The sequence below is a fragment of the Octodon degus genome, unplaced genomic scaffold (genome assembly GCF_000260255.1).
Source record: "Octodon degus isolate 3935 unplaced genomic scaffold, OctDeg1.0 scaffold00306, whole genome shotgun sequence".
In the NCBI taxonomy this organism is placed as follows: domain Eukaryota; kingdom Metazoa; phylum Chordata; class Mammalia; order Rodentia; family Octodontidae; genus Octodon; species Octodon degus.
Window position 1 is genome coordinate 51,916 of NW_004524882.1, and position 20,757 is coordinate 72,672.

General features: G+C 37.9%; 1 pseudogene; it reads left to right on the plus strand.

Moving 5' to 3' along the window:
- Window positions 1-16,033: 16,033 nt before the first annotated feature.
- Window positions 16,034-16,339, plus strand: LOC101568671 (annotated as a pseudogene).
- Window positions 16,340-20,757: the final 4,418 nt, after the last annotated feature.

The following is a 20,757-nucleotide window of genomic DNA, read 5'->3' on the forward strand; positions in this document are numbered from 1 at the left end:
TAATGGGAATTTAAGCTTCCTGCACCTACAGAGGAGAAAGAAAGAAGGAAAGACATCATACAAGGGTAAGCAATTTGTCATACAGTTTCATAGGTCAGTGCATGAGAAACATATATCTACTTTATATGTTAAGACACTCAGACACAGAGATTAAGGGGTGGCTTAGTGTCCCTAGTCTAGTGGGTTCCTGTTAGGAAATGCAGGTCTGAGGCCACCCTTTCCCTGTGTGGTCTGTGTGCTGCAGCTGCTCTTGGCCCCTTGCTCAGGCCTAACATCTTGTCAGCCAGGGAAGGTGGGCCTTGCCGTGTGGAAGAACAGTTATTGGAATCAGAAAGCTCTCGTGTTTAAACCTTCTTTATCTACTGTACTGTGTGGCTTTGCCTAAGCTACTCTCTTCATCTTTTTTATTTTTATTTTTATGTTTTTTTGCAGAACCAAGGGTTGAACTCAGGCCCTCACACTTGCCAGGGAAGTGCTTATTCTACTGAGCCATCTCCCCAGCCCCTACACTCTTCATCTTTAATGTGGGAATATTACCATGCCAAGTATGCAAAATGATTACATATAAACACATAAGATCTGGAGCTGTACTAAATACAACTTTATCAAACATTAAGATTTTTAAAATTATGTATAATTTTGGCATGAGTGGAGGCACAGTAAATAGTAGATACTAAATTACTGATTTTTCCTTCATTTCATCTTTTCTGTTACCGTCCCTTTATTCTTATGAGTCTGATTAAAACTTTTCTATTTGTATCTTGGGACTACCAAAAATAGCAATCTTAACTACAGTGTATTTTTAACCCTCCTGAGATTTTTAGTAATGAAAGCCCCCTCTAATTTCTTACCAATCAACCATGACATTTTGCTCCTATATATTCAGCTATCATCACTCAAATAAAACACTGCCAGATGCTTCCATTGTCTTCTAATCACGTAATTAGTTGTCCTTATAATCGCATTTTGTGTCTTAGACATGAAAATAATCACTGAAATGACTAGTAAAATGCTTTCTCTTATTTTTCATTTAAGACTAGTTAGTCACCAAGTTTTAAGTATGTCTAGAACTTGTCCCCTCCAGTCCTCTTACCACTTTGTTGGTTCAGTCACTATTGGTTTTCCCTTGTCCTGAATGGCTTTCTATTGGAGCAAGACCCAAGAACAGGAGACTGCACTTCTCAAGCGTGATTGTCATCGAATTCTTGTTTCCTACCTAGCCCATTTTCCATTATAACAGAATATCTGAGATTGGTGTGCGCCTCATGTCACCACAGGGTCCTTAGAAGAGGTAGATAAAGTGAGGTCAGAGAGAGATGGGAAGATGTGAACCTGCTGGACGGGAAGACAGAAGAAGACACAGCCCAGAGTCCAGCGGTCTCCAGAAGCTGTAAAAGGCCAGGAACCAGACTCTCCCTTAGAATGTCCAAGGGCACTTGGTGACATCATGATTCTAAGAACTAAACACCTTTTCAGATGTCTTAATTCCAGAATTGCAAGACATTAAATACATGTTGTTGCTAAGTTTAAACTCCATAACAGTGCTCACTTTAGTAGCATGTATAATAAAATTTATTACAGCACTGATAAAAAATGAATCCATTTGGGTACCTGGAAGAAAAGGTCATATGCTATGTAAATATGTCACATAGAGAAATGGTTTGGGAATCAGAAAATGATCAGAAAACTGAATAATTTTGAGGGGCGTAATATAGATTGACTCTTAGTATTAATCTGGGTTGCATACACCCAAAGCAACCTACAGATGTGACACTATTATTATCAAAATCCATGTTTTATCAGTACATATTTGCACTATATTTTATTTAAAATTCTTTATGTAGAGTTGATACATGTACATAACACATCTTAATACTTTTTTATCTTCTCTCTCCCCTGCTCTCCTCTGTCCATGTTTTGATTTCCTCTTCATTTGAGAAAGACCTATGTCCTATTAATTTTATTTTACTCGTTATTTATAAATTGTGTTTCTCATATCATTAAATTCATTTGGAACCATCAGAGATCAAGAATAGCATACAGCCATGGGCAAGAAATCCTCCAAAGCTTGAAGCATTACACCATCTGACTTCAAATTACATATACAATAAAGCAACAATAATAAATCTTTGTACTAGTATAAAAATAGTCATCAACCAAATGAACAGTATAGTCTATAACCAACTATAGTCTGTAAACCACCCCAAATACTTATAGATTATTTATTTTTGGCACTTTGTTAAGGTGTCAGGAATACATGGCTGGGAAAGGAAAGACTATTCTGAGAAAATTGCTTATCCCTATACAAATGAATGAAATTAGATCATTATTTTGCACAAGTCATGCATCAACTCAGTTATTTAAAGAGTAAATATAAGATGGTGAAACTACTAAAGAACATATAGAAGAGAGCTCTTTAATACTTATATGCCCTAGAATTTTTTAATATAATGCACAATATCCAGAAAAACAGACAAAACACATTGCATCAAATCAAAACCTTTTGCGAAAGAAGTAAGTCTATCCACAGTTACAGCAAACGTGGAAGCCATTCAAATAGGGAGCAATAGAGAAAAAGCATACTTTGTAGTAAGTACCTTGGGACAGCTTAGTGTCCTTAGAAAACCATGGAGCATAAAAGTTCAATGCCTTGCAGCCATAGGACAAACCAACAAGGCCACACTTTTGTAAGCATACAGCAAACATAAACTGTAGGAGTCCACGGCTTTCAGATCACATTGAAAGTTTCATGATGGCCTAGCAGTAGGGCTACATCACAAAAATTTTTACGTTACTATTTTTTAGAAAAAATAACCATAAAGCCAAAGAAACGAGAAAAGACATAGAGGACACATATGATTGACACAGGGCTCATTTTCTACCGCATGTAAGGACATACCAGATTCCTCCCCGCCCCAGGATAGGGTGGGTAAGGGCAGTCAGATTCCTAATGCAGGTAATCCTTGAGCATTTTAAAATAATATTTGTTTTATCACACCATGCTTGAGGGTAGTTGCGAAGTGACAAAACACTTGCTGGAAGAAGTTGAGTGTGAGGTAACAAAAGCCTAAGATTTCGGTTATTTTCTTTCGGAGTGGATAGTAATGAAAACCCAAAGTGCTGCAGAAGGTGTTAACGGAGAAAATACAGTTTTGCTTTTACTTTATATATGCACCTACTGTATTTCTCCATCTCCATTATCCCAAAAGAATTTAAAAACTGAAACTGCCGCCTAGATAGAAGACATTTGATCTCCCTATAACCATTAGCAGATGTATGTGTTCTCCTGCCAAATCAAATCACGTATTTTAAAAATGCCGGCACACGTTTGCGTGTGTAATCTGATCGTTATGCTTATTTTGGGGGACTGACGCAGCACATCCCATCTCGACTATCCGTGTTCCCTTCGCTCCCTTGCCTTGCTCTCCCTCCTTTACTGTACAGTTCTGAGGAAGCCTCGGTGTAGGCATGAAGAAAAGGGACATTGTGTGTGTGTGTGTGTGTGTGTGTGTGTGTGTGTGTGTGTGTGCGTGCTCCGCGTGCGCGTGCGGGACCTCTCTACTCACTTGGACTCATGGTGATCCTCCTGCTTTGGGCGTCCCCAGCTCTGGGATTACAGGCGTGCGCCACCTCGCCGGGACTCGGTCGCTGACTCAGCGCACGGGGGCGGGGCCGCGCGGTAGGCAGCACCTGAGATCCACCCGCGACAAGCCTGGCAGGCACTCTGGTCCGCGGCGCTATCTCGCCAGCCCTGAAAAGTGCATCTTATTAGTTAGTAGCTATCCGATGGGCTCTATCTGTTACACACAATCAATCAGAATGAAGGGTGCATAGTGAAGACAGGGTACTGATCCACGCAGTAAGCCCGGGGTTGGTTATATTGCGAAATAGTACGGCCTGGAACAAGTGAAAGGGCTAGAATATCCAGAGGTTTTGCTAGGGGCAGGAGTCTAGAGCTAACAAAATTAACATAATCAGAAAATTAAGATGGTAACTCTCCAGCTTGGTGAGAATTTCACATTGCATGACCTGGACAAAAATGATCTGATGCTTGTTTACCATCATTATACTCAAAGTCTATGCTTTATGTATTTTTCTATAAATATTTGTGTTTTACTTAACAATTAAATGATAAGGGCCAGTCAAATAGCTCAGCGGCTTAAAGCACCTGCAAGCAGGTGCGGGGGCTGGGGATTCGCTCCCCAGCTCTGCCCTAAGGGCCCCGCCTCCAGGCTGCTTAGATGGCATTTGAGACGGGGCGTGGGGTCACACGTCTGTAATCCCAGCTCTTGGGAGGCTGTGAACAGGCGGATCACTACGACTCGAGCTCCGCAGTGAGACCCTGAACACCCTGTAGAAACTTCCCTAAGAAACACACAAAAAAAAAAAAGAAAAGAAAGAAAAAGAAAAAAGATAAAAAGGCAAATTTAGATTTAAATAAAAATGTGGAATTGCTTAAATAAGACTCCAATTTGGATTGCAATGATTTTTTATTTGAAATTATAATTATTTTAGACTAAAAATATCATATACATATACTTTTTAATACAGACATGAGTGAATAGATTGTGTTATTTTTAGGTATACTATGTTTATTTTCCAAGTTTTGATTTTAGCAATTGCTTTATTATATAAACTCAATTCAAGGCGTTTTGAAGAGATTTGTGTTATTATTAGCCACATTTATACTGTATTTGAACCACGAATACTAGCAGAATATAATTGCCATCCTGATAGAAATATGTAAATTCTTAACTCTTCTAATTAGTTATAAAATTTTCAAGTATCATTTGCATTAAACTTTGTATTACTGGCAAGAATAAGTTATTCACTCATATTTTTCTTTTCTGAATTTTCTGAAGCACGTAAGGACATACCAGATTCCTCCCCATCCCTGGATATTCTTTAAAGCATGCGCTTTTAAAAATTACCAGACTTCTGTGGCACACATAGATCACAATAATCCTGAGGAGTTGGTACAAGACATGATGTACTTTTGTAGTTTATCTTTATTAGCACCTGTTTGCAGTGCAGAGACACATTCCGGGGCGGAGCTAGTAAATGCACAGAATGCACCTACATGTCCTACGCCCTCCTGCTCTTTCTCTGCCCCTCTCTCCATTTCATCATCTGCCACATCTGAGGGCTGCGTAGCTCCTTTGTCATATTATCTTCCTATTATTCTGCTCTCTATTTCTGTTTTTGGTTTCTCAAATAAGAGAAACCGCGTGACGTTTAGATTGTGTGTCTGATGTAGTTTATTTAACATTATGTTCTCAATTAAGTGCACCTATTTTCCTAGAAAGAACACAAGTTTGTGTCTCTCTACTGCAGAGTGGAGCACGCTTGTGCACTACTGCGTTTTCTATCTCTGTTTGGGCCACATCTGAGTTCTCTTGCTTCATCTGCCTTCGTCTCCTATCTCCTCTCTCCCTGCACTCCTGGTCCCCTTCTCTTCTGCAAAAAATCTATCTCCTTTTTTCTTGTAATCTTTTATTTTGTTTTCTAATACATTTATAATTTGAGTGTCTTGTACAAGAGAAGTCATGCAATATTTAAGCTTGCATCTCTGATTTATTTCACAAATAGACAACAAATACATGAAAAAAAAGTGTTCAGCATCTCTGGCCACAGGAGAAATGTAATTAGAATGACACTGAGACTTTATCTTACTGTAAAAAGAATGGCTATCATCATTTTTCCCAGGCTATTTTATTGAAATGTACTAATACATGAACAGCACAAATGGATTAACAGGGAAAAGATCACATATATAATAATCTTAAAAATGTGAAGATTAATCTTGGGAGATATCAGCGCTCCTCTCCCACTCTCTTCAGACTTTTAGCATTCCCATTATGGTTAAGCTGCTACTGGCTAGCATTTTAAAAAGAAATACAAAAAAATTTGCATAAAGGAAAACAACAACAAAAGCAATGGCATAAATGAAAGAGCCATTTTCTGCCTTGGTGGCCCAGCCTGGGCCCCTGATTAGGACTCACGCTGAGCAGCGGGGATGCTCAGCTTCCAGTGTAAGGACAGGGACCTCTCTGAGGTTTCCAGCTGGCAGTGGCTCAGGCAAGCCAGGGCTCCCCGCCTTGCGCTTGGCTTTGCACTCCAGCAGCTGGGGGAGCTCAGCCCCCTTTTGGCTATCATCAAGAAATAAATGCTGGTAAGGCTGAAGAGGAGAAAGGAACTCTTTACGCTGTTGCTAGGAATGTATACTAGTACATGCACTGTGGAAAGTCTTATGGAGATACCTCCAAACACTAAAATTAGAAATTCCTTTTGACTCAGTTATAAACTCCTAGTCTAGGCAACTCTTGCAAGAGGTAAAGACGCCGCACCTGAAGCGCTCCACGAATACCCACGTTTATAGCAGCATGACTCGGAGCGGCTGGGTCTCAGCCCCTGCCCAACAGTGGATGAGCGGCAAGGAAAATGCACTTGGACACACGGGAGCACCACTCTACCGTGCAGCACATTCGGACTCTCGAGCGGCATCACAGAAATCCCCGATATCTTTCACGTAGGTAGGGGACTCGGGTTTTCTGTTTCCTATTGGTCGTAAGGAAAGGCTTCCCAGTGAGGTCAGCAGTAGTCATCCTGCTGTGGAATTCGCATTTGTGAACTTACTGTCTGTACACTTCTCAGTGTGTGGTTTACCTCAAGAACGTTTTAAAGACTCCCGTCATCACCAACCGGAGTGTGGCTGTCCAAATATTTCATTCATCTGGGTGGTCACTGAAAATATAAAATTTGTGAATGTGAACTTAGTTTTTGTAGTTCTCATGGTCACTTGGGCTAATTGGGACCTTAGTACATACAGCACACCCGGGTTCATTATTTATCACAGAGCAAATGATTTGAGAAAATCTTAAAAGCTGTGTCGAATCTTTGTACAGATGAAGCATGATAATATTGAAGAGACAAATTAACCTTTGAGCCAAAATTATGAGAAGTTTCAGATGTCTTCATTGGCATTATCTTCAGATAAAAATTCTCTGGATGATGCAAGAATTAGGTAAACCCTCTTAACTATGTTTTCTCGTAAACTTCATATTAACTAGTCAACAGGTAAGTAGCAAAAGGAATTTAAAATATTCAGAGCACCTGGAAACTGGAAATAAGAATATGTAAGAATCTGTCTATGTGAGCCAAGCTGGCGGCCCCTCGACTGTCCACCACAGATGTTTGGACACTGTACCAGCACTGCGACATTCGCCTAATGTGATGTCCCGCAGTGAAAGTAACTAAAACTTTGAAAAGCAATTTGGTGTTACTAAGTGATATTTTTTCAGAGATGTCAGCATTTCCATTCATTTAGGAGAGAAAGAGACAAAGTAGGAAAGTTAGTAAGTTAATTCAACATATTTAAAATGACAGAAAGCATAAAGCAAAACAAAATATTTGTGAAATGACAGAAACTCTCTGAATGAAGAAACATGTTATGCTCCTTAAAACACAAAGGTAGGGCCGGCCAAGTAGCTCAGTGGATTAAAGCACCTGCAAGCAAGCACAGAGGCATGGGGCTCAATCCCTGCCCCCAGGGTGCTCTGAGATGGGGATTGAGACTGGGTGTGGTGGTGCATGCCTGCAATCCCAGCGCTTGGGAGGCTGAAAGCAGGAGGATCACTGCGAATCCAATCTACATAGTGAGACTCTGTAGACCCTGTAGACCCTGTCCTAAATACATTAAATAAATAAATAAATAAATAAATAAATAAATAAATAATACTATGCTAAGGCAAGGCTTTTTTTTTTTTTTTTTTTTTTTTTTTTTTGCTTGTGGAGGCTGTATCTTGAGTGGTGGCTCTCATTAGAAATATTTATGTGGCTCTCTGTCAAAATCTGTCAAAAAGTGGTACAGAAAAGGCAGTAATGTACCTGGAATCTGAATCAATCAAAGATATCACCACCAATTTCTAAAATGAACAATTTTGAAATTATAAAAATGATCCAATAAATTACTGTTACAACTTGTATTATTTATGATGTGATTTAGAGGATAAACTTGAGTATTTTTACCATTTTCTTTCTTTCTTCATTTGTTTCATTTTATGTATTTGGTACAGGGTCTCACTACACAGCTCAGACTCGCAGCGATCCTCCTATTTTCAGCCTCCCCAGCTCTGGGCTTACAGGCACATGCCACCACGCTTGGACTGACCACAGGGTCAGTGCTTCCTGGGGGTGGGGCAAGTGTGGCATTTGGTACTGGGGATTGAACCCTGGTCCCTGAGCTTGCCAAAGCAGGCATTTAGTCCACTGAGCTATCTCACCAGCCCAATTTGAGCATCTTCAGATTTAGAATTTCTGTATCTGTGCTAGTTTTTAAATATTTTAGTATAACCAAGCTTATTTTCTTTTCTAAGATGATGAATGTTGTATTTCTTATAATTATTGCTTTCTTTTAATTCAAATTGAACTTCTAAGGGTCAAGGACTTAGTTATTTTTTTTAACTGCTGTATATGTACTATTCATAGAAATGATTGGCACAAGTTACTTGCTTAACCCCTCCAATGGAGTATCTATTTTTATATTTTAAGAAGTTATTTAAATTCATTTATCTTCCCTTCAAAAAATTAAGAATAAAAAAATAAAATATATTCTGAAAGAAAACAAAAATACTAGAAATTGTAAATATTTGTAATAAATATACACTCACTTAGGTAGCCTACATCACTATAGAAATAAAACCTAGTATTACCTAGTTCCTTTAAAAAGAGAAAACTCTAAATACTTCAAACTCCACCCATGGGAAGCAGCCAAAGCAACTCATCACAGAGAATGAATGCCTTTAACCTCTTTATCATGACAAAATGAAAACTAAAACAAAAGAATGTAGCAGTTATACCACTAACTTGAAGGTAAAATAAAATCATGCAAGGTGTAAGTAGCATAAATAAATAAACAAGTTTTGAGTTAACAAAATTGAAAATAAGCACACTGAAAAAATTAATTTGAAAATTATTATTTTAAAAGGCCAATAAATATATAAACCTTAAGTAAGCATTGACTGAGCAAAAGGAGTTGGAATTAGGAATTGAGAAAAACATGCATATATCTTGGGGTGTATCTCCTCATGAAATTACATCAAAGATATATGAAAATATTATGTGCTAACTCTTTGACAATTTTTTTTAAATCAGCCTGGGGAGATAGCTCAGTGGCATAAGCACCTGCCTTGCAAGCACAAGGTCCTGAGTTCAATCCCCAATACTGTAAAAAAAATTAAAATGTAGCTGAAATAATTTAACAACAAATATTACAGTTAATACTATCTGTCATCTTGACTGACTAAAGGAATGATAGAATATCTGACACAGCTGTTCCTTGAAGGTCTGTGAAGATATTTCTGGAAGAGATTAGTATTTGGATCCCATAGATGGAGGAAAGATCATTCTCAGCAGTGGAACATGGGCTGAACAGAACAGATATGTGGAGGGAGGGTGTGTTTGCTCTCTACTTAATCTGGACCATCCACCTGCTGCTCTGGACTTAGGATCTTGGTTCTTTGGTGTCTGGATTTGTACTAGGACTTGACACCACTGAACTCTGTAGTTCCAAGACTGACAGATTTGGGCCTTAACTGCTACACTTCTTTTCCTCGTAGATGTGAGATTTACACATTCCTCAGCCTCTTCCACAGTCGCATGAGCCAGTTCTTCCTAATAGTGCATACCCACACCCATACCCACACCCACTCCCTCTCATGTCCCTACTTTTATGACTCTCTAGAGAATTATAACTAATATACACATGAAAGACTGGGTTCTCAGCATCACTAGCACAGCAGAATCACAGAAGCGAGCCTTGGATTATGGCCATCTAAATGTTATGAGGTGGAGTGAGATAAGACTTTTCCTTCTGCAAGATATCTGCAGAAAGTTAGCATAGAGTACCATCCAGTTGCTCTTGGGACTCCATGTGTATCTCCTCACATTTTACATTCCATATTGTAAAATCAAACTATTATTATGTGTCTCTTCAGGACAGCCTTCCAGAAGGGAAAGAATGGAATGGAATTTCAAGTATTCCATTTCTCTCTGATCATTATATCAAAGTGTAGGGCTGGGGAGATAGCTCAGTGGCATAAGTACCTTTCTGGAAAGCACAAGGGCCTGAGTTCAATCCCTAGTACCACCGAAACAAAACAAAACAAAACTAACTAAATAAATAAATAAACCCCAAACAAACAAAAAAGCCACACACACACACACACACACACACACACACACACACACATCAAAGTGTAAATGAGAACAATAAACTTCTGTGAAGTTTTGCCTTTTTCTCTCACTTGAATAGATGTGTTTGCCCCTGGAAATGGCTCTGTTTTTTCTGTGCTGACCCTACAAGGTTATTGTCTCAACTTTGTTGTAAAAATTGCTCTCAACCAAGGCAGCATGGGCCCTGTGCAATCTTCTTGGAACCTCCACAAAACAAAGGTGTGGAGAGAGGAAGATGCTGCTCCCTGCATAAGCTGGGACCTTCATCCTGAGTGCAGCAGACTGTCGCAGAGTGATCGTGGGCTGTGGGGACAAGCTCATGGCCCTCAGGCATGTTTGCTTTGCCACAGACAGACGCCCAACCTTGCCTCCTCCTCTGTGTGTGAAAGTGAAACTCATCAGCAGATGATGAAATAATGTTTACTTCGAGCATCTTACTTTGTCTTCATTGTGGTATACAAGACCCTTTTTAGTGAAATTCACAAAGAAGGAAACTAAGGTTTAGTGAAACCAATGACATAACTAAAATCCTAAATCTAGCTGAAGAGCACAAACAAAAATCCAGTATTTTCTAGGTTGTGGCTAAGTAGATTTTCCTCTTCTTCTGTCACATCTTAAGATCTAACCAATAATCATGTCTTTTCAGAGTTTTAAAACTTTCACAATGTGTTTTGGAAATTAAATTCTAATTGATTTATCAAGTTCACTTAATCATCAGAGTACAGTTTTGTTTACAATATCTCTGATGATTAAATGCAATGGAATTCTCTGACGTGTTTATGTCTTAATTGCTTTGAGACTCATTAAATAGAACATTTGTCATTATTTGATGCAGCGCTGTTGGAAAACCATCATTTGAAAATTATACTTCCAGGCTGGTTGAGTGTCAGAAACACAGTATCATTCGTGTTTTCTTGGAGGTAATAACAGCCCATTTTTAGTTGTATGTCAAACATTTAACTCATCAACCAGAGCCAGTTACATTACGTCGTGTATACTTTAGACGCTTCTAATACGTGTTCATTACACATGTGCATGCATTACATACCAGATAGGATTTGTACGTTTACCCTACCATATCCCAAGCCCCACTTCACTCCATATATACATATAGCATTTTTTTCTGTATTTTTTTAGGGAAGGGTCTACAGGGTGTTCAGGGTCTCACTACTAGATCAGACTTGTAGTGATCCGCCTGTTTACAGCCTCCCAAGAGCTGGGATTACAGGTGGGCACCACCCCTCACATATAACATTTTCTACATAAGGTAATCCCAATCTCCTACTGTATCTTTCCTTTAGGCAGTTTTTATATTATTTTCACCTAATTAAATCTAATTAAATGCTCCTTTTTGTTTCAGCAGCTATATGTGCTCTGTTTCCTCCCTTTAGAATACCATTTTCCATTTCACACCAGATTTTAAGTGCAAGCAGCTCTTCAAAGCTAAGTTTTCTTTCAAACTGTCATAAAATCTCTCTTGATTCCTTTATATAACACAGTAATTTATTTATTTCTCCTCTGTCCTTCCCTCCCTTCTTCCATTCCTCCCTCTCTTTTTTCCTCTCCTTGTCTCTTCTTTCATAGAACCTGTTTTGTATTATCTAGTTATTCTAGAATATGAGGGAAAATGGCTTTACAAAATGGAAAGGAAAATTTTAAGGTAGGATGTGGTGGAAGAAACATAGGATGCTGCTTAGGCAGACTCAAGGACCGGGTTTGATCCCCAGCATGTCATGCCCGCTCTGCCCCCAGGGCATGCTGAGACAATTGAGACTGGGCATGGTGGCACCTGCCTGCAATCCCAATGCTTGGGAGGCTGAAGACAGGAGGATCACTACGAGTCCTATCTGTGTAGTGAGACCCTGTACTAAAAATACATTTTTTAAAAAGAAAGAAATATGGAACGTTAAGGTGAAAATCACTTTGCAGCTATTTCAAACATTTTACTTTACAAGTAAGGACCAGAAAAGCTCAGGAGAGAAAAATTTTGTCATACATTAACAGCAATTCCTGACTTTTATTTCAGGGAATTTAACCAGTAACATTAACATGCTTCATCCTCCCATATTGAAAGGTGCCAAGTAGCTATTCTATTAAGTACAAAAATAAATAACTTGAAAATCTACCCATATAAATTTTCAAAGAAGGTCAATAACATATTATGTTTGATTCCATTTTTTAAGATTGAATATGTTTGGATGTATATGGATATGTTTTAGGGTTGGGCATGAAAAGAAAAAAGATATGTGTAGAAGAATGCTAATAAAAAAGTTAACATTGTTTATATTGCGTGTGATAATTTGCTATATAATTTTGGTATCATTTATTTACATCAAGAGTGCATCAATGTTCAAAGTAGTAAAAACCCCAAAGGTCAGAATTGATACAAAGACTTCCTGCACATATTTTCTTGAAAGATATAATACAAGTTTTATCAGATTATCCTGATCATTTTATGTCTTTTACTAAAATCTCCATTTTCAGGAAGCAATTTCTAACCAAATGGCAAGGATATAATAAGCTGAGTAGTAAGGATTTGACAGACTAGCTTCTCTCCTTCCTTCAAAGTCAAAGCTAGCTAACTTAGTGAAGTTGCCTTGTTCTCCACAATATGACATAAGAAGAAATGACTTTTCACAAGAAAATATATTTTTCCCATTAAGGTGTTCTGTGACCATTTTAGTGGCAAGGCTTGAAAAATCTCTCTTTCTCTTTTATCACTTAATGAGGTACTCTGAAGACCACTTTCTATGGAAGAGATCTTCCTGCGACCAGGCACACTACAGCTTTCACCGGCATCCCTGATCACCTCAACAAGCTTATCTCACTAAGTTTCTGACTGTTCCTCATTACAGGGAACTGAGAGTTCACTTCAAACTGAATATTTCAACCATTTGAGCATGCCAGATTTCTTTTATAGTCACATTCTTTGAGTGTTTGTCCCAGTCCCTTCAGACTGGACACATACTTCTCTGGTTTTAGCATCCACACCACCTACTTCACAACCCAGGCCAATCTGCTCATCACAACTCCACACAATCTTAACTTGGGGCAGTGTCTGTTATTTCACTTTGCTAAGGCACTGCCAACAGCATGGGCCTGGTGCTAGACAGACCTGGGCTTTTGCTTCTCTCGTACCCACTGCTAAGCAGCCCTTGGGTATTGCGATGAACTCCTTTGACCCTCTATTTCCTCTTCTGACCTTCATTGTGCCCAGTTCTAAATCCTGACCCTTCTGAAAAACTAGAGTTGATGCATGTGTTTGCCAAGTGCTTCACTGTGACTCGGTTATTATAGGTTATCTACAAAGTGTAGATCCAAAGGATCTAATTAAAACTTCTCTGCTTTCTTTGCAAAATGATGCTACAATGCTTTTCTTCTATGAAAATTGTGATGTGAAAACTGACAGTTGGCTCATAATTCTTTATATGGTCTAGTTAACTGCATAGATTTTGAATAAACCATATTTAAAGTACTACACATTACAAAGTACTCTGTATGTGGTATTTTGTCACAGTGACCGATGAGGTATAGATGCAAAACAAATGAGGCTCACGATGTTAAACTTCAGAGTCTCTTAGGTAGGAAGAGGGAAATCAAAGAAAATCGAAGCCAGATGTTCAGAAACGAAGACACATTCCCCACATACCACATCTGTGCTGCCTCCCTATCTAAACTGATAGCTTATATTGATTTTCATCAATCTTTCTTGAGATCAGTCAGATGAGCACAACTATGCATTCAGAGTTAAAATATAAATCGATCTGAGCCCCTACTGTATATCCAGCATGTTGCTAGGAATTTGCCAAAAATATACCATGTAGTATGGATTGTATCTCTCTCTCTCTCTCTCTCTCTCTCTCTCTCTCTCTCTCTCTCTCTCTCTCTCTCTTTTCTTTTTCTCTCTTCTTTTTATGGTGCTGGGAATCAAACTCAGGACTTTCCACTTGCCAGGCAGGTGCTCTACCACTGAGCTATCTCCCAGGTGTATCGTGTTGATGTCTTCTCCATTTTACATATTTGGCCTTGCCCATGATCGTATAACAAAGGCAAAAATGAAAAATACAGCATCAAGTGGTCCATAAATGCTAACCAATTTTATTTTTTGGCTTCTTCTTCCTACTATGCTACTTATATAAGGATTCCTGTAAGTTTGGAAGTGTTTCTAAAATTCCTGACAATAGAAAGCTAAATAAATTGAGAGAAGGCAAACAGCAACAAAAATAATTGGTCTGCAAGTTATCCAACAATAGGGACAGACTTCCAAAACAATGCTGAGTGAGACATAAAACGATACAACCAGTGCTGGATGCTGGAAGTACAGATTCCTTAATTTTTAGAAGAGGCTCTGATGCATCCTGTTTTTCAATTCATTTTTTCTAATAAAATACTTCTAGAAACCTATGCAATTGATGCTTCATGAAGCATTAACTCATTGTCAGTTAGCTTTTGTTAAGACTGTTAATATGATTTAGCTTGTTGTCTCTCTTGAAGTGGCCTCTGAAACATGGAAACTCAGGAAGTGTAAGGACAGACCCATTTTGGCTCCACAGGCACAATGCAGAAAGAGGTAGGGCTCTGGTGTGGGAGTGAGTAGAGGAAGGCAGAGGAAAATGAAAATGAGAGCAGATGAAATGTTACTCTACCTAGAGAACTCCAAAAACACCACCAACGGTTTTGGAGATTTAAACACCAAATTCAGAAATAGCAAGATACAAACTCAACACTTAAAAGTCAGTATCATTCTTGTACACAATGAATGCACTGACAGAGGAATTAGGGAAAACACATCTTTCACAGTAACATCCCCTGAAATGAAATACTTAGGAATCAATCTCACAAAAGATGTACAAGATTTATATTGTGAAGATTATGGTACTCTGAGAAAACAGATTGAAGAAGATTTTTTAAAAATGGAAGAATATTCCATGTTTTTGGATAGAAAGAACCAACATTGTAAAATGGCCATACTCCCAAAATTGTTATACAGATTCAATGCAATCCCAATTAAAATACTCTAAGTAAACTTCACAGAGCTAGAGAAAACTTCCTCCAATTCATTTGGAAACACAAGAGATCCAAAATAGCAAAAGCAATCCTGGGAAACAAAGGAAAGGTAGGAGGAATCACAATCCCTGACCTGAGTTTATAGCGTAAAGCCACTGTGGTAAAATCAGCAGAGTACTGGCATGGAGACCTACCTGAGGATCAGTGGAATAGATTAGAAGATGCAGATACAACTGCAAACACACTCAGTCACCTTATCTTTGATAAAGGAGCCAAACATGCTCACTGGAAGAAAGATAGCCTCTTTAATAAATGGTGCTGGACCATTCTGACACCACACACAAAACTACCATCAAAGTGGAACAAAGATGCAAATATTAATGCAGAGACACTAAATGTTCTGGAGGAAAATGTAGGTAGAAAACTTAAAGGCATAGGGATAGGTAGGGAGTTCATGAAAAAACCCAAACTGCCAGGGAAATACTTCAAAGAATCAAAAACTGGGATATTATCTTTTTGAAAAGATTCTGCACTTCAAACCAAATCTCCAACAGAGTAAAAAGAAAGCCCACAAACTGTAAATAGATTATACCTGACAGTCTCTCTGACAAAGGCCTTCCATCTACAACATATAAGAAATAGAAACATCAGGGGCCCCAAATTCAAAGGCTGAATCCAAAAGTGGGCATCTGAGATGAATATATAATTCTCAGAAGAAAATAAACACAAATGACAAGTAAAAATATGAAAAAAATGTTCAACATCATTGGTTATTCAAGAAATGCAAGAGGTCATGATGAGCGGCAAGGTGGTGTCTGCCAGCCGGGTGATCCAGGCAGTCAAACCACATATACCATTAACAAGGTTCCCTGACAGAAGAGACAGTCCTAAACCCAGAGTATCAGAAGCTTTGAGATCTGCAGGGATCCCACCTCACTCTTCTGTAATTTCACAGCATTCTAAGGGGAGTAAGTCCCAGACTTGCTGATGTATCCAGGTCCACCAGACACTGCAGAAATAATAAAAGCCTCAGAGCTAGAGAAGGAAACTGGTATCTCAAGAGGAAGTGGAGCTTATCCAGCGTGGAGGTACAGAATGATGTCTGTGGCTGCTGTTTGTCACCAGACAGAAGAATTGTCTTTATAATGAAGGACTTTCAAAATGACATTTGAAAATGTGTATATTAAATAATCTTAATAAATATTTTACAAAAAGAAAAAAGAAATTTAAAAAATTTAGATGGATACATGGATATTCTAATTTATGTATCTTGGTCAGCTTATCTGACTAATTGTTTATATACCTAATACTTACTAAAGTGTGCATTTGGAAAAAATGCAATTAAGAAACAATCTAGAAAGAATGGCTAACACCAAGATGTCAGCCAATAACAAATGCTGGAGAGGCTGTGGAGAAAAAAACCAGCCATTCTCTACTGTTGGTGGGAGTGTAGACTGGTACAATCACTGTGGAAATCAGTGTGGAGATTCTTTCAAAAGCCAGGCCCAGGTCAAGTTTTAGTTGTTAGCATGTAGAGAGCCAGTCTTTCCAGCTCCATTTGTTAGAGGCTATCTTTTCTTCCAGTAAACATGTTTTGCCCCTTTGTCAAAGATAAGATGGCTGAGTGTGTTTGAAGTTGTATCTGCATCTTCCAATCTATTCCATTGATTCTCAGTTCTATTTTTTGCCAGTGCAATGCTAATTTGATCATAGTGGCTTTGGTTAAAAATAAATTTTAGGAATGATTTCTCTAGGTCTGTAAGGTATGTTGGTGGTATTTCGATGGGGATTGCATTAAATCTGTATATCAACTTTGGGAGTATGTCCATCTTCACAAAATACAGCTACTCTACCAGCAATGGAACACCCATCTCTGACAAAACAAAAAAGGGGAATATCAATAAAGGACCATTTTGTTGTAGAAAAATATATATGTATACACAAGATAGTTAGGGTAGATATACAGCTACTTTGTCTTAGTTCAATGAGAAGAAAGGTTTGTACTAATATTGTTTAGACAAGATATCATGTCTGCATCTTGTCCTCTGAATAACTACTATAAAGACAACAATATGCAATGTACTAACCATTGTAACTAACTGTCCTACTAACCTATTCTGAAACTGCTTCATTGCTATTTTATCTTTTTTTCTCATTAAAATGAATTTTTTTAAAAAGCTAGGATTGGAGAACCCATTCAAGCCAGCTATTCCCTTCCTGGAGATTGTTCCCACTGAAAACGTAATACCACAACAATGTGCGTGCATCCATGTTTATAGCGGTGCAATTTGTCGTAACTAAATCTTGGAAACAACCCAGACATCCATCAACTGAAGAATGGAGAAAAAAGATGGTGGTATTTTTACACAATGGAGTATTATTCAGCTATGAAACAGGGTAAATTGGAGTCTTTTGTCAGTAAATGGATGAAACATAAGAACGTACTCTTAAGTGAAGTAAATAAGACCCACATGTGTAAACGTCATATTGTCTTTCGTGTAAGAAACTGAAAGAGAAAAACGGAATCTGAAGTGTACAATACTGGGACAAGTGAATGAACTTGCTCAAAAGGAAAGAGTTGCGGAGCTGAGGAAGACAGGAGGAGTGGGGAGAGAGATTTATCTATGCAAGTAAGATTTATATATGTTTGGACAACAGAAACTGTGCATTTATGCTGGGCTATGGAAAGGAGCAGAAAATAATTAGTTTTGTCTCTTTTTCCAATTGTTGGTAACTTTTATCTTCTTAATTACTTATACATGTCTTTCTTCTTCTAATTTTATATGCATATATCTGGTAATATGTATAACTAGCTGGCAGAAAACACTATATACAACAAATACTATGAAATTCGTATTGCTTTGTTAAGTGAAATTCTGTATCATGTGTAAGTTTTTCTATTTTAATGATAATTTTATTCCATAATTTTATTGAGAAACAAATAGCAATGAGATAGTTTCAAACCAAATTGGTAGGACAGTTTTAATAATTAACACATTGCATACATTCCTCCCAGTGGTTAATTGCTGTACAAATGCGGACATGATATCCTATTTACAAACACCATTAGAACAAATCCCTCTATTTATTAAGAGACTGTAACTATATATCTATCCCAACCACTTTGGATACACAGATACAAATTGGACATTCATCTGTATCCCCTTTTTCTGTTAAGTTCCGTTATTTGAATATTATAGGTTTGTAAACTCAGCAAAATATTCTAAAAGAGTCCAGTAGCCCGATAATTTTATTCTTTAAAAAATAAAAATATAAAAATAAGTAAATTAACAGCAAAATAAAGAAAGGAAAAAGCAAAAGGAAGAGAAGGAGAGAAAGTTAGAGCAGCAGCTACAGTGCAACCAGGCAAAGGAGCTGATTTGGCTAATGCTGAGTACAAGCTAATAAAAAGTCAACAAACAGCATTACAAAGAATAAGATTCCAAGCTTCAGACAAACTAACTTCTAGTCCTTGCTGTGATATCAGCGAAAAGTTATTTCAACTCATGGGACTCATTTGGCTCTCTTCTCACATGTGGTGAGAAAATCTCAGTGCTCTGCTCTTGAGAAGCTTAAATGAGAATATGTGTACATATTTGATACTTCGCAGGTTGTAGGTACTGACTCAATTCACTCCTTCATTCACTTGGATTTTATTATTATTTTTGTTTGTTTGTATTTTATCAAGGGTGTTACTGTTGTATTGCATGGTTGAGTGACTAGTTAACAGCATAATAGGACAAAATTGTGTAAATTTATATCACATTGAAACTTCTGAAAATATTTACTAAAAAATAATTTAAATAGCAAATAGACTTTTTTCATTTCTCACGATACCTGCTCCAAAAGACTTTCTTTTTTCCTTTTAAATAATTTTATTGAAAAACAAATAGCAATGAGACCACTATCCTAACCACTTTGAATACACAGATAGAAAATGGACATTCATCTGTATCCTCTTGTTTTGTTAAGTTCTGTTATTTGAATATTATAGGTGTGTAAGCTCAGCAAAATATTCTAAAAGAGTCCAGTAGCCCATAATAGTATTGGGTCTTCCGCTTCACTGGCAATGTCAGAAATTGTTGACCTGAGTCCCCTACAACTCAACATAACAGCATGGCTTTACTTCTTATATTTCGTTTTTATACTTTTCTGCTGGATGGTTAAGACCAAGGTAAAGCAGGACCTATGCAACAAGAGTTGTAGCTTTTGGGTCTGATAAGGTCAGTGAAATCCCCTCAGGATTTATCCTGAGATCTTGTACCTCAGATTGTAGAACCTTTGTCAGTGTCAGCCATGTGGATGAGTCACAGCCATTGCTTGGCCAATGTGCTCTCTGTGAAAGCCTGAGAGAGTGTCTTCTCCCCATGTGACTCTCCTTAGGCACACTCTACATCATTGATCACTTTCCCCTTTGGCCCCATAATCTCCTTGATCAGAAAATTTGGGACACTACCGAGTTACATGATGTTACAGTACAAGATCTCATATGTCCTCAGTCTTAATTGACATTGGAAGGCTAGGGCCAAAAAGTTGGCTTTCCTTGCAGCCTTTCTTTTTCTCTAACTTGGACTGCAAACATAGGTTGTTGACAATCCAGAAAACAAGCTTATTATTACTGCCATACAACTCAGGCTGTTAAGCTTAACCTCACTATCTGTCTGAATATGAAGCATCTCAGGCATAACATGAAACAGGTATTTTTCATCAAGTATTGATATGTTGAACTTTAAGTCCCTACAAAATATGATAAAAACATTTAAAAATTAGAATACATCTTGAAAAATAGGCATAAAGAATTATATACTTATGTTTACACATAAGTCCAAAAAACTAACCATATAAAACCTTGAAGCAGGACAATCCCAAAATAGTCCTTTTCCTATCTCTTGTTTTCACTCACCGCCCCCTCCTTTTTGAACAATCATCTACCTGAGAGACAGCACAGCAGCAACTGACATATCATGACAAGCAGCCCGTATGCAGAAGACAAGAATGACAGGCACTCCAACTATGAAACAACTATTATAGATTACCATCTGCAGTGCAATTGCTTAATTCACAGATATCAGTGTATATAGTTAGTCAAGGTGAGAATCTTTCCAATTAACTGCTAGATTAAAAAATCTTCTGGAGATTCTCAGGGTCATTGCCTTGCCCAACTTGTACATATAACTCTATGGCTTGACATTGTCATGTTTTGTAGCTCTTCTCCTTTCCCTCTCTTGATTAGTTAGTCCGCGAGATCCTTTTACTTGTATTATACCTTTCTATTTCGATTTCTTCTTTTGAGTTCTTATACTAGGGAAACTATACAATATTTACACATGTGTGTCTGGTGTACTCACTTATGAGTATATGGTGAAGTGGCATCCACTTCAATATAAAGGCTTCGAGTTTATCATTCTTAATAGCTGTATAATACTCCATTGTGTAAAAATACCACATCTTTTTCAACCATTCCTCAGGTGATGGGCATCTTGGTTGTTTCCAAGGTTTCGCTATCACAAATTGTGC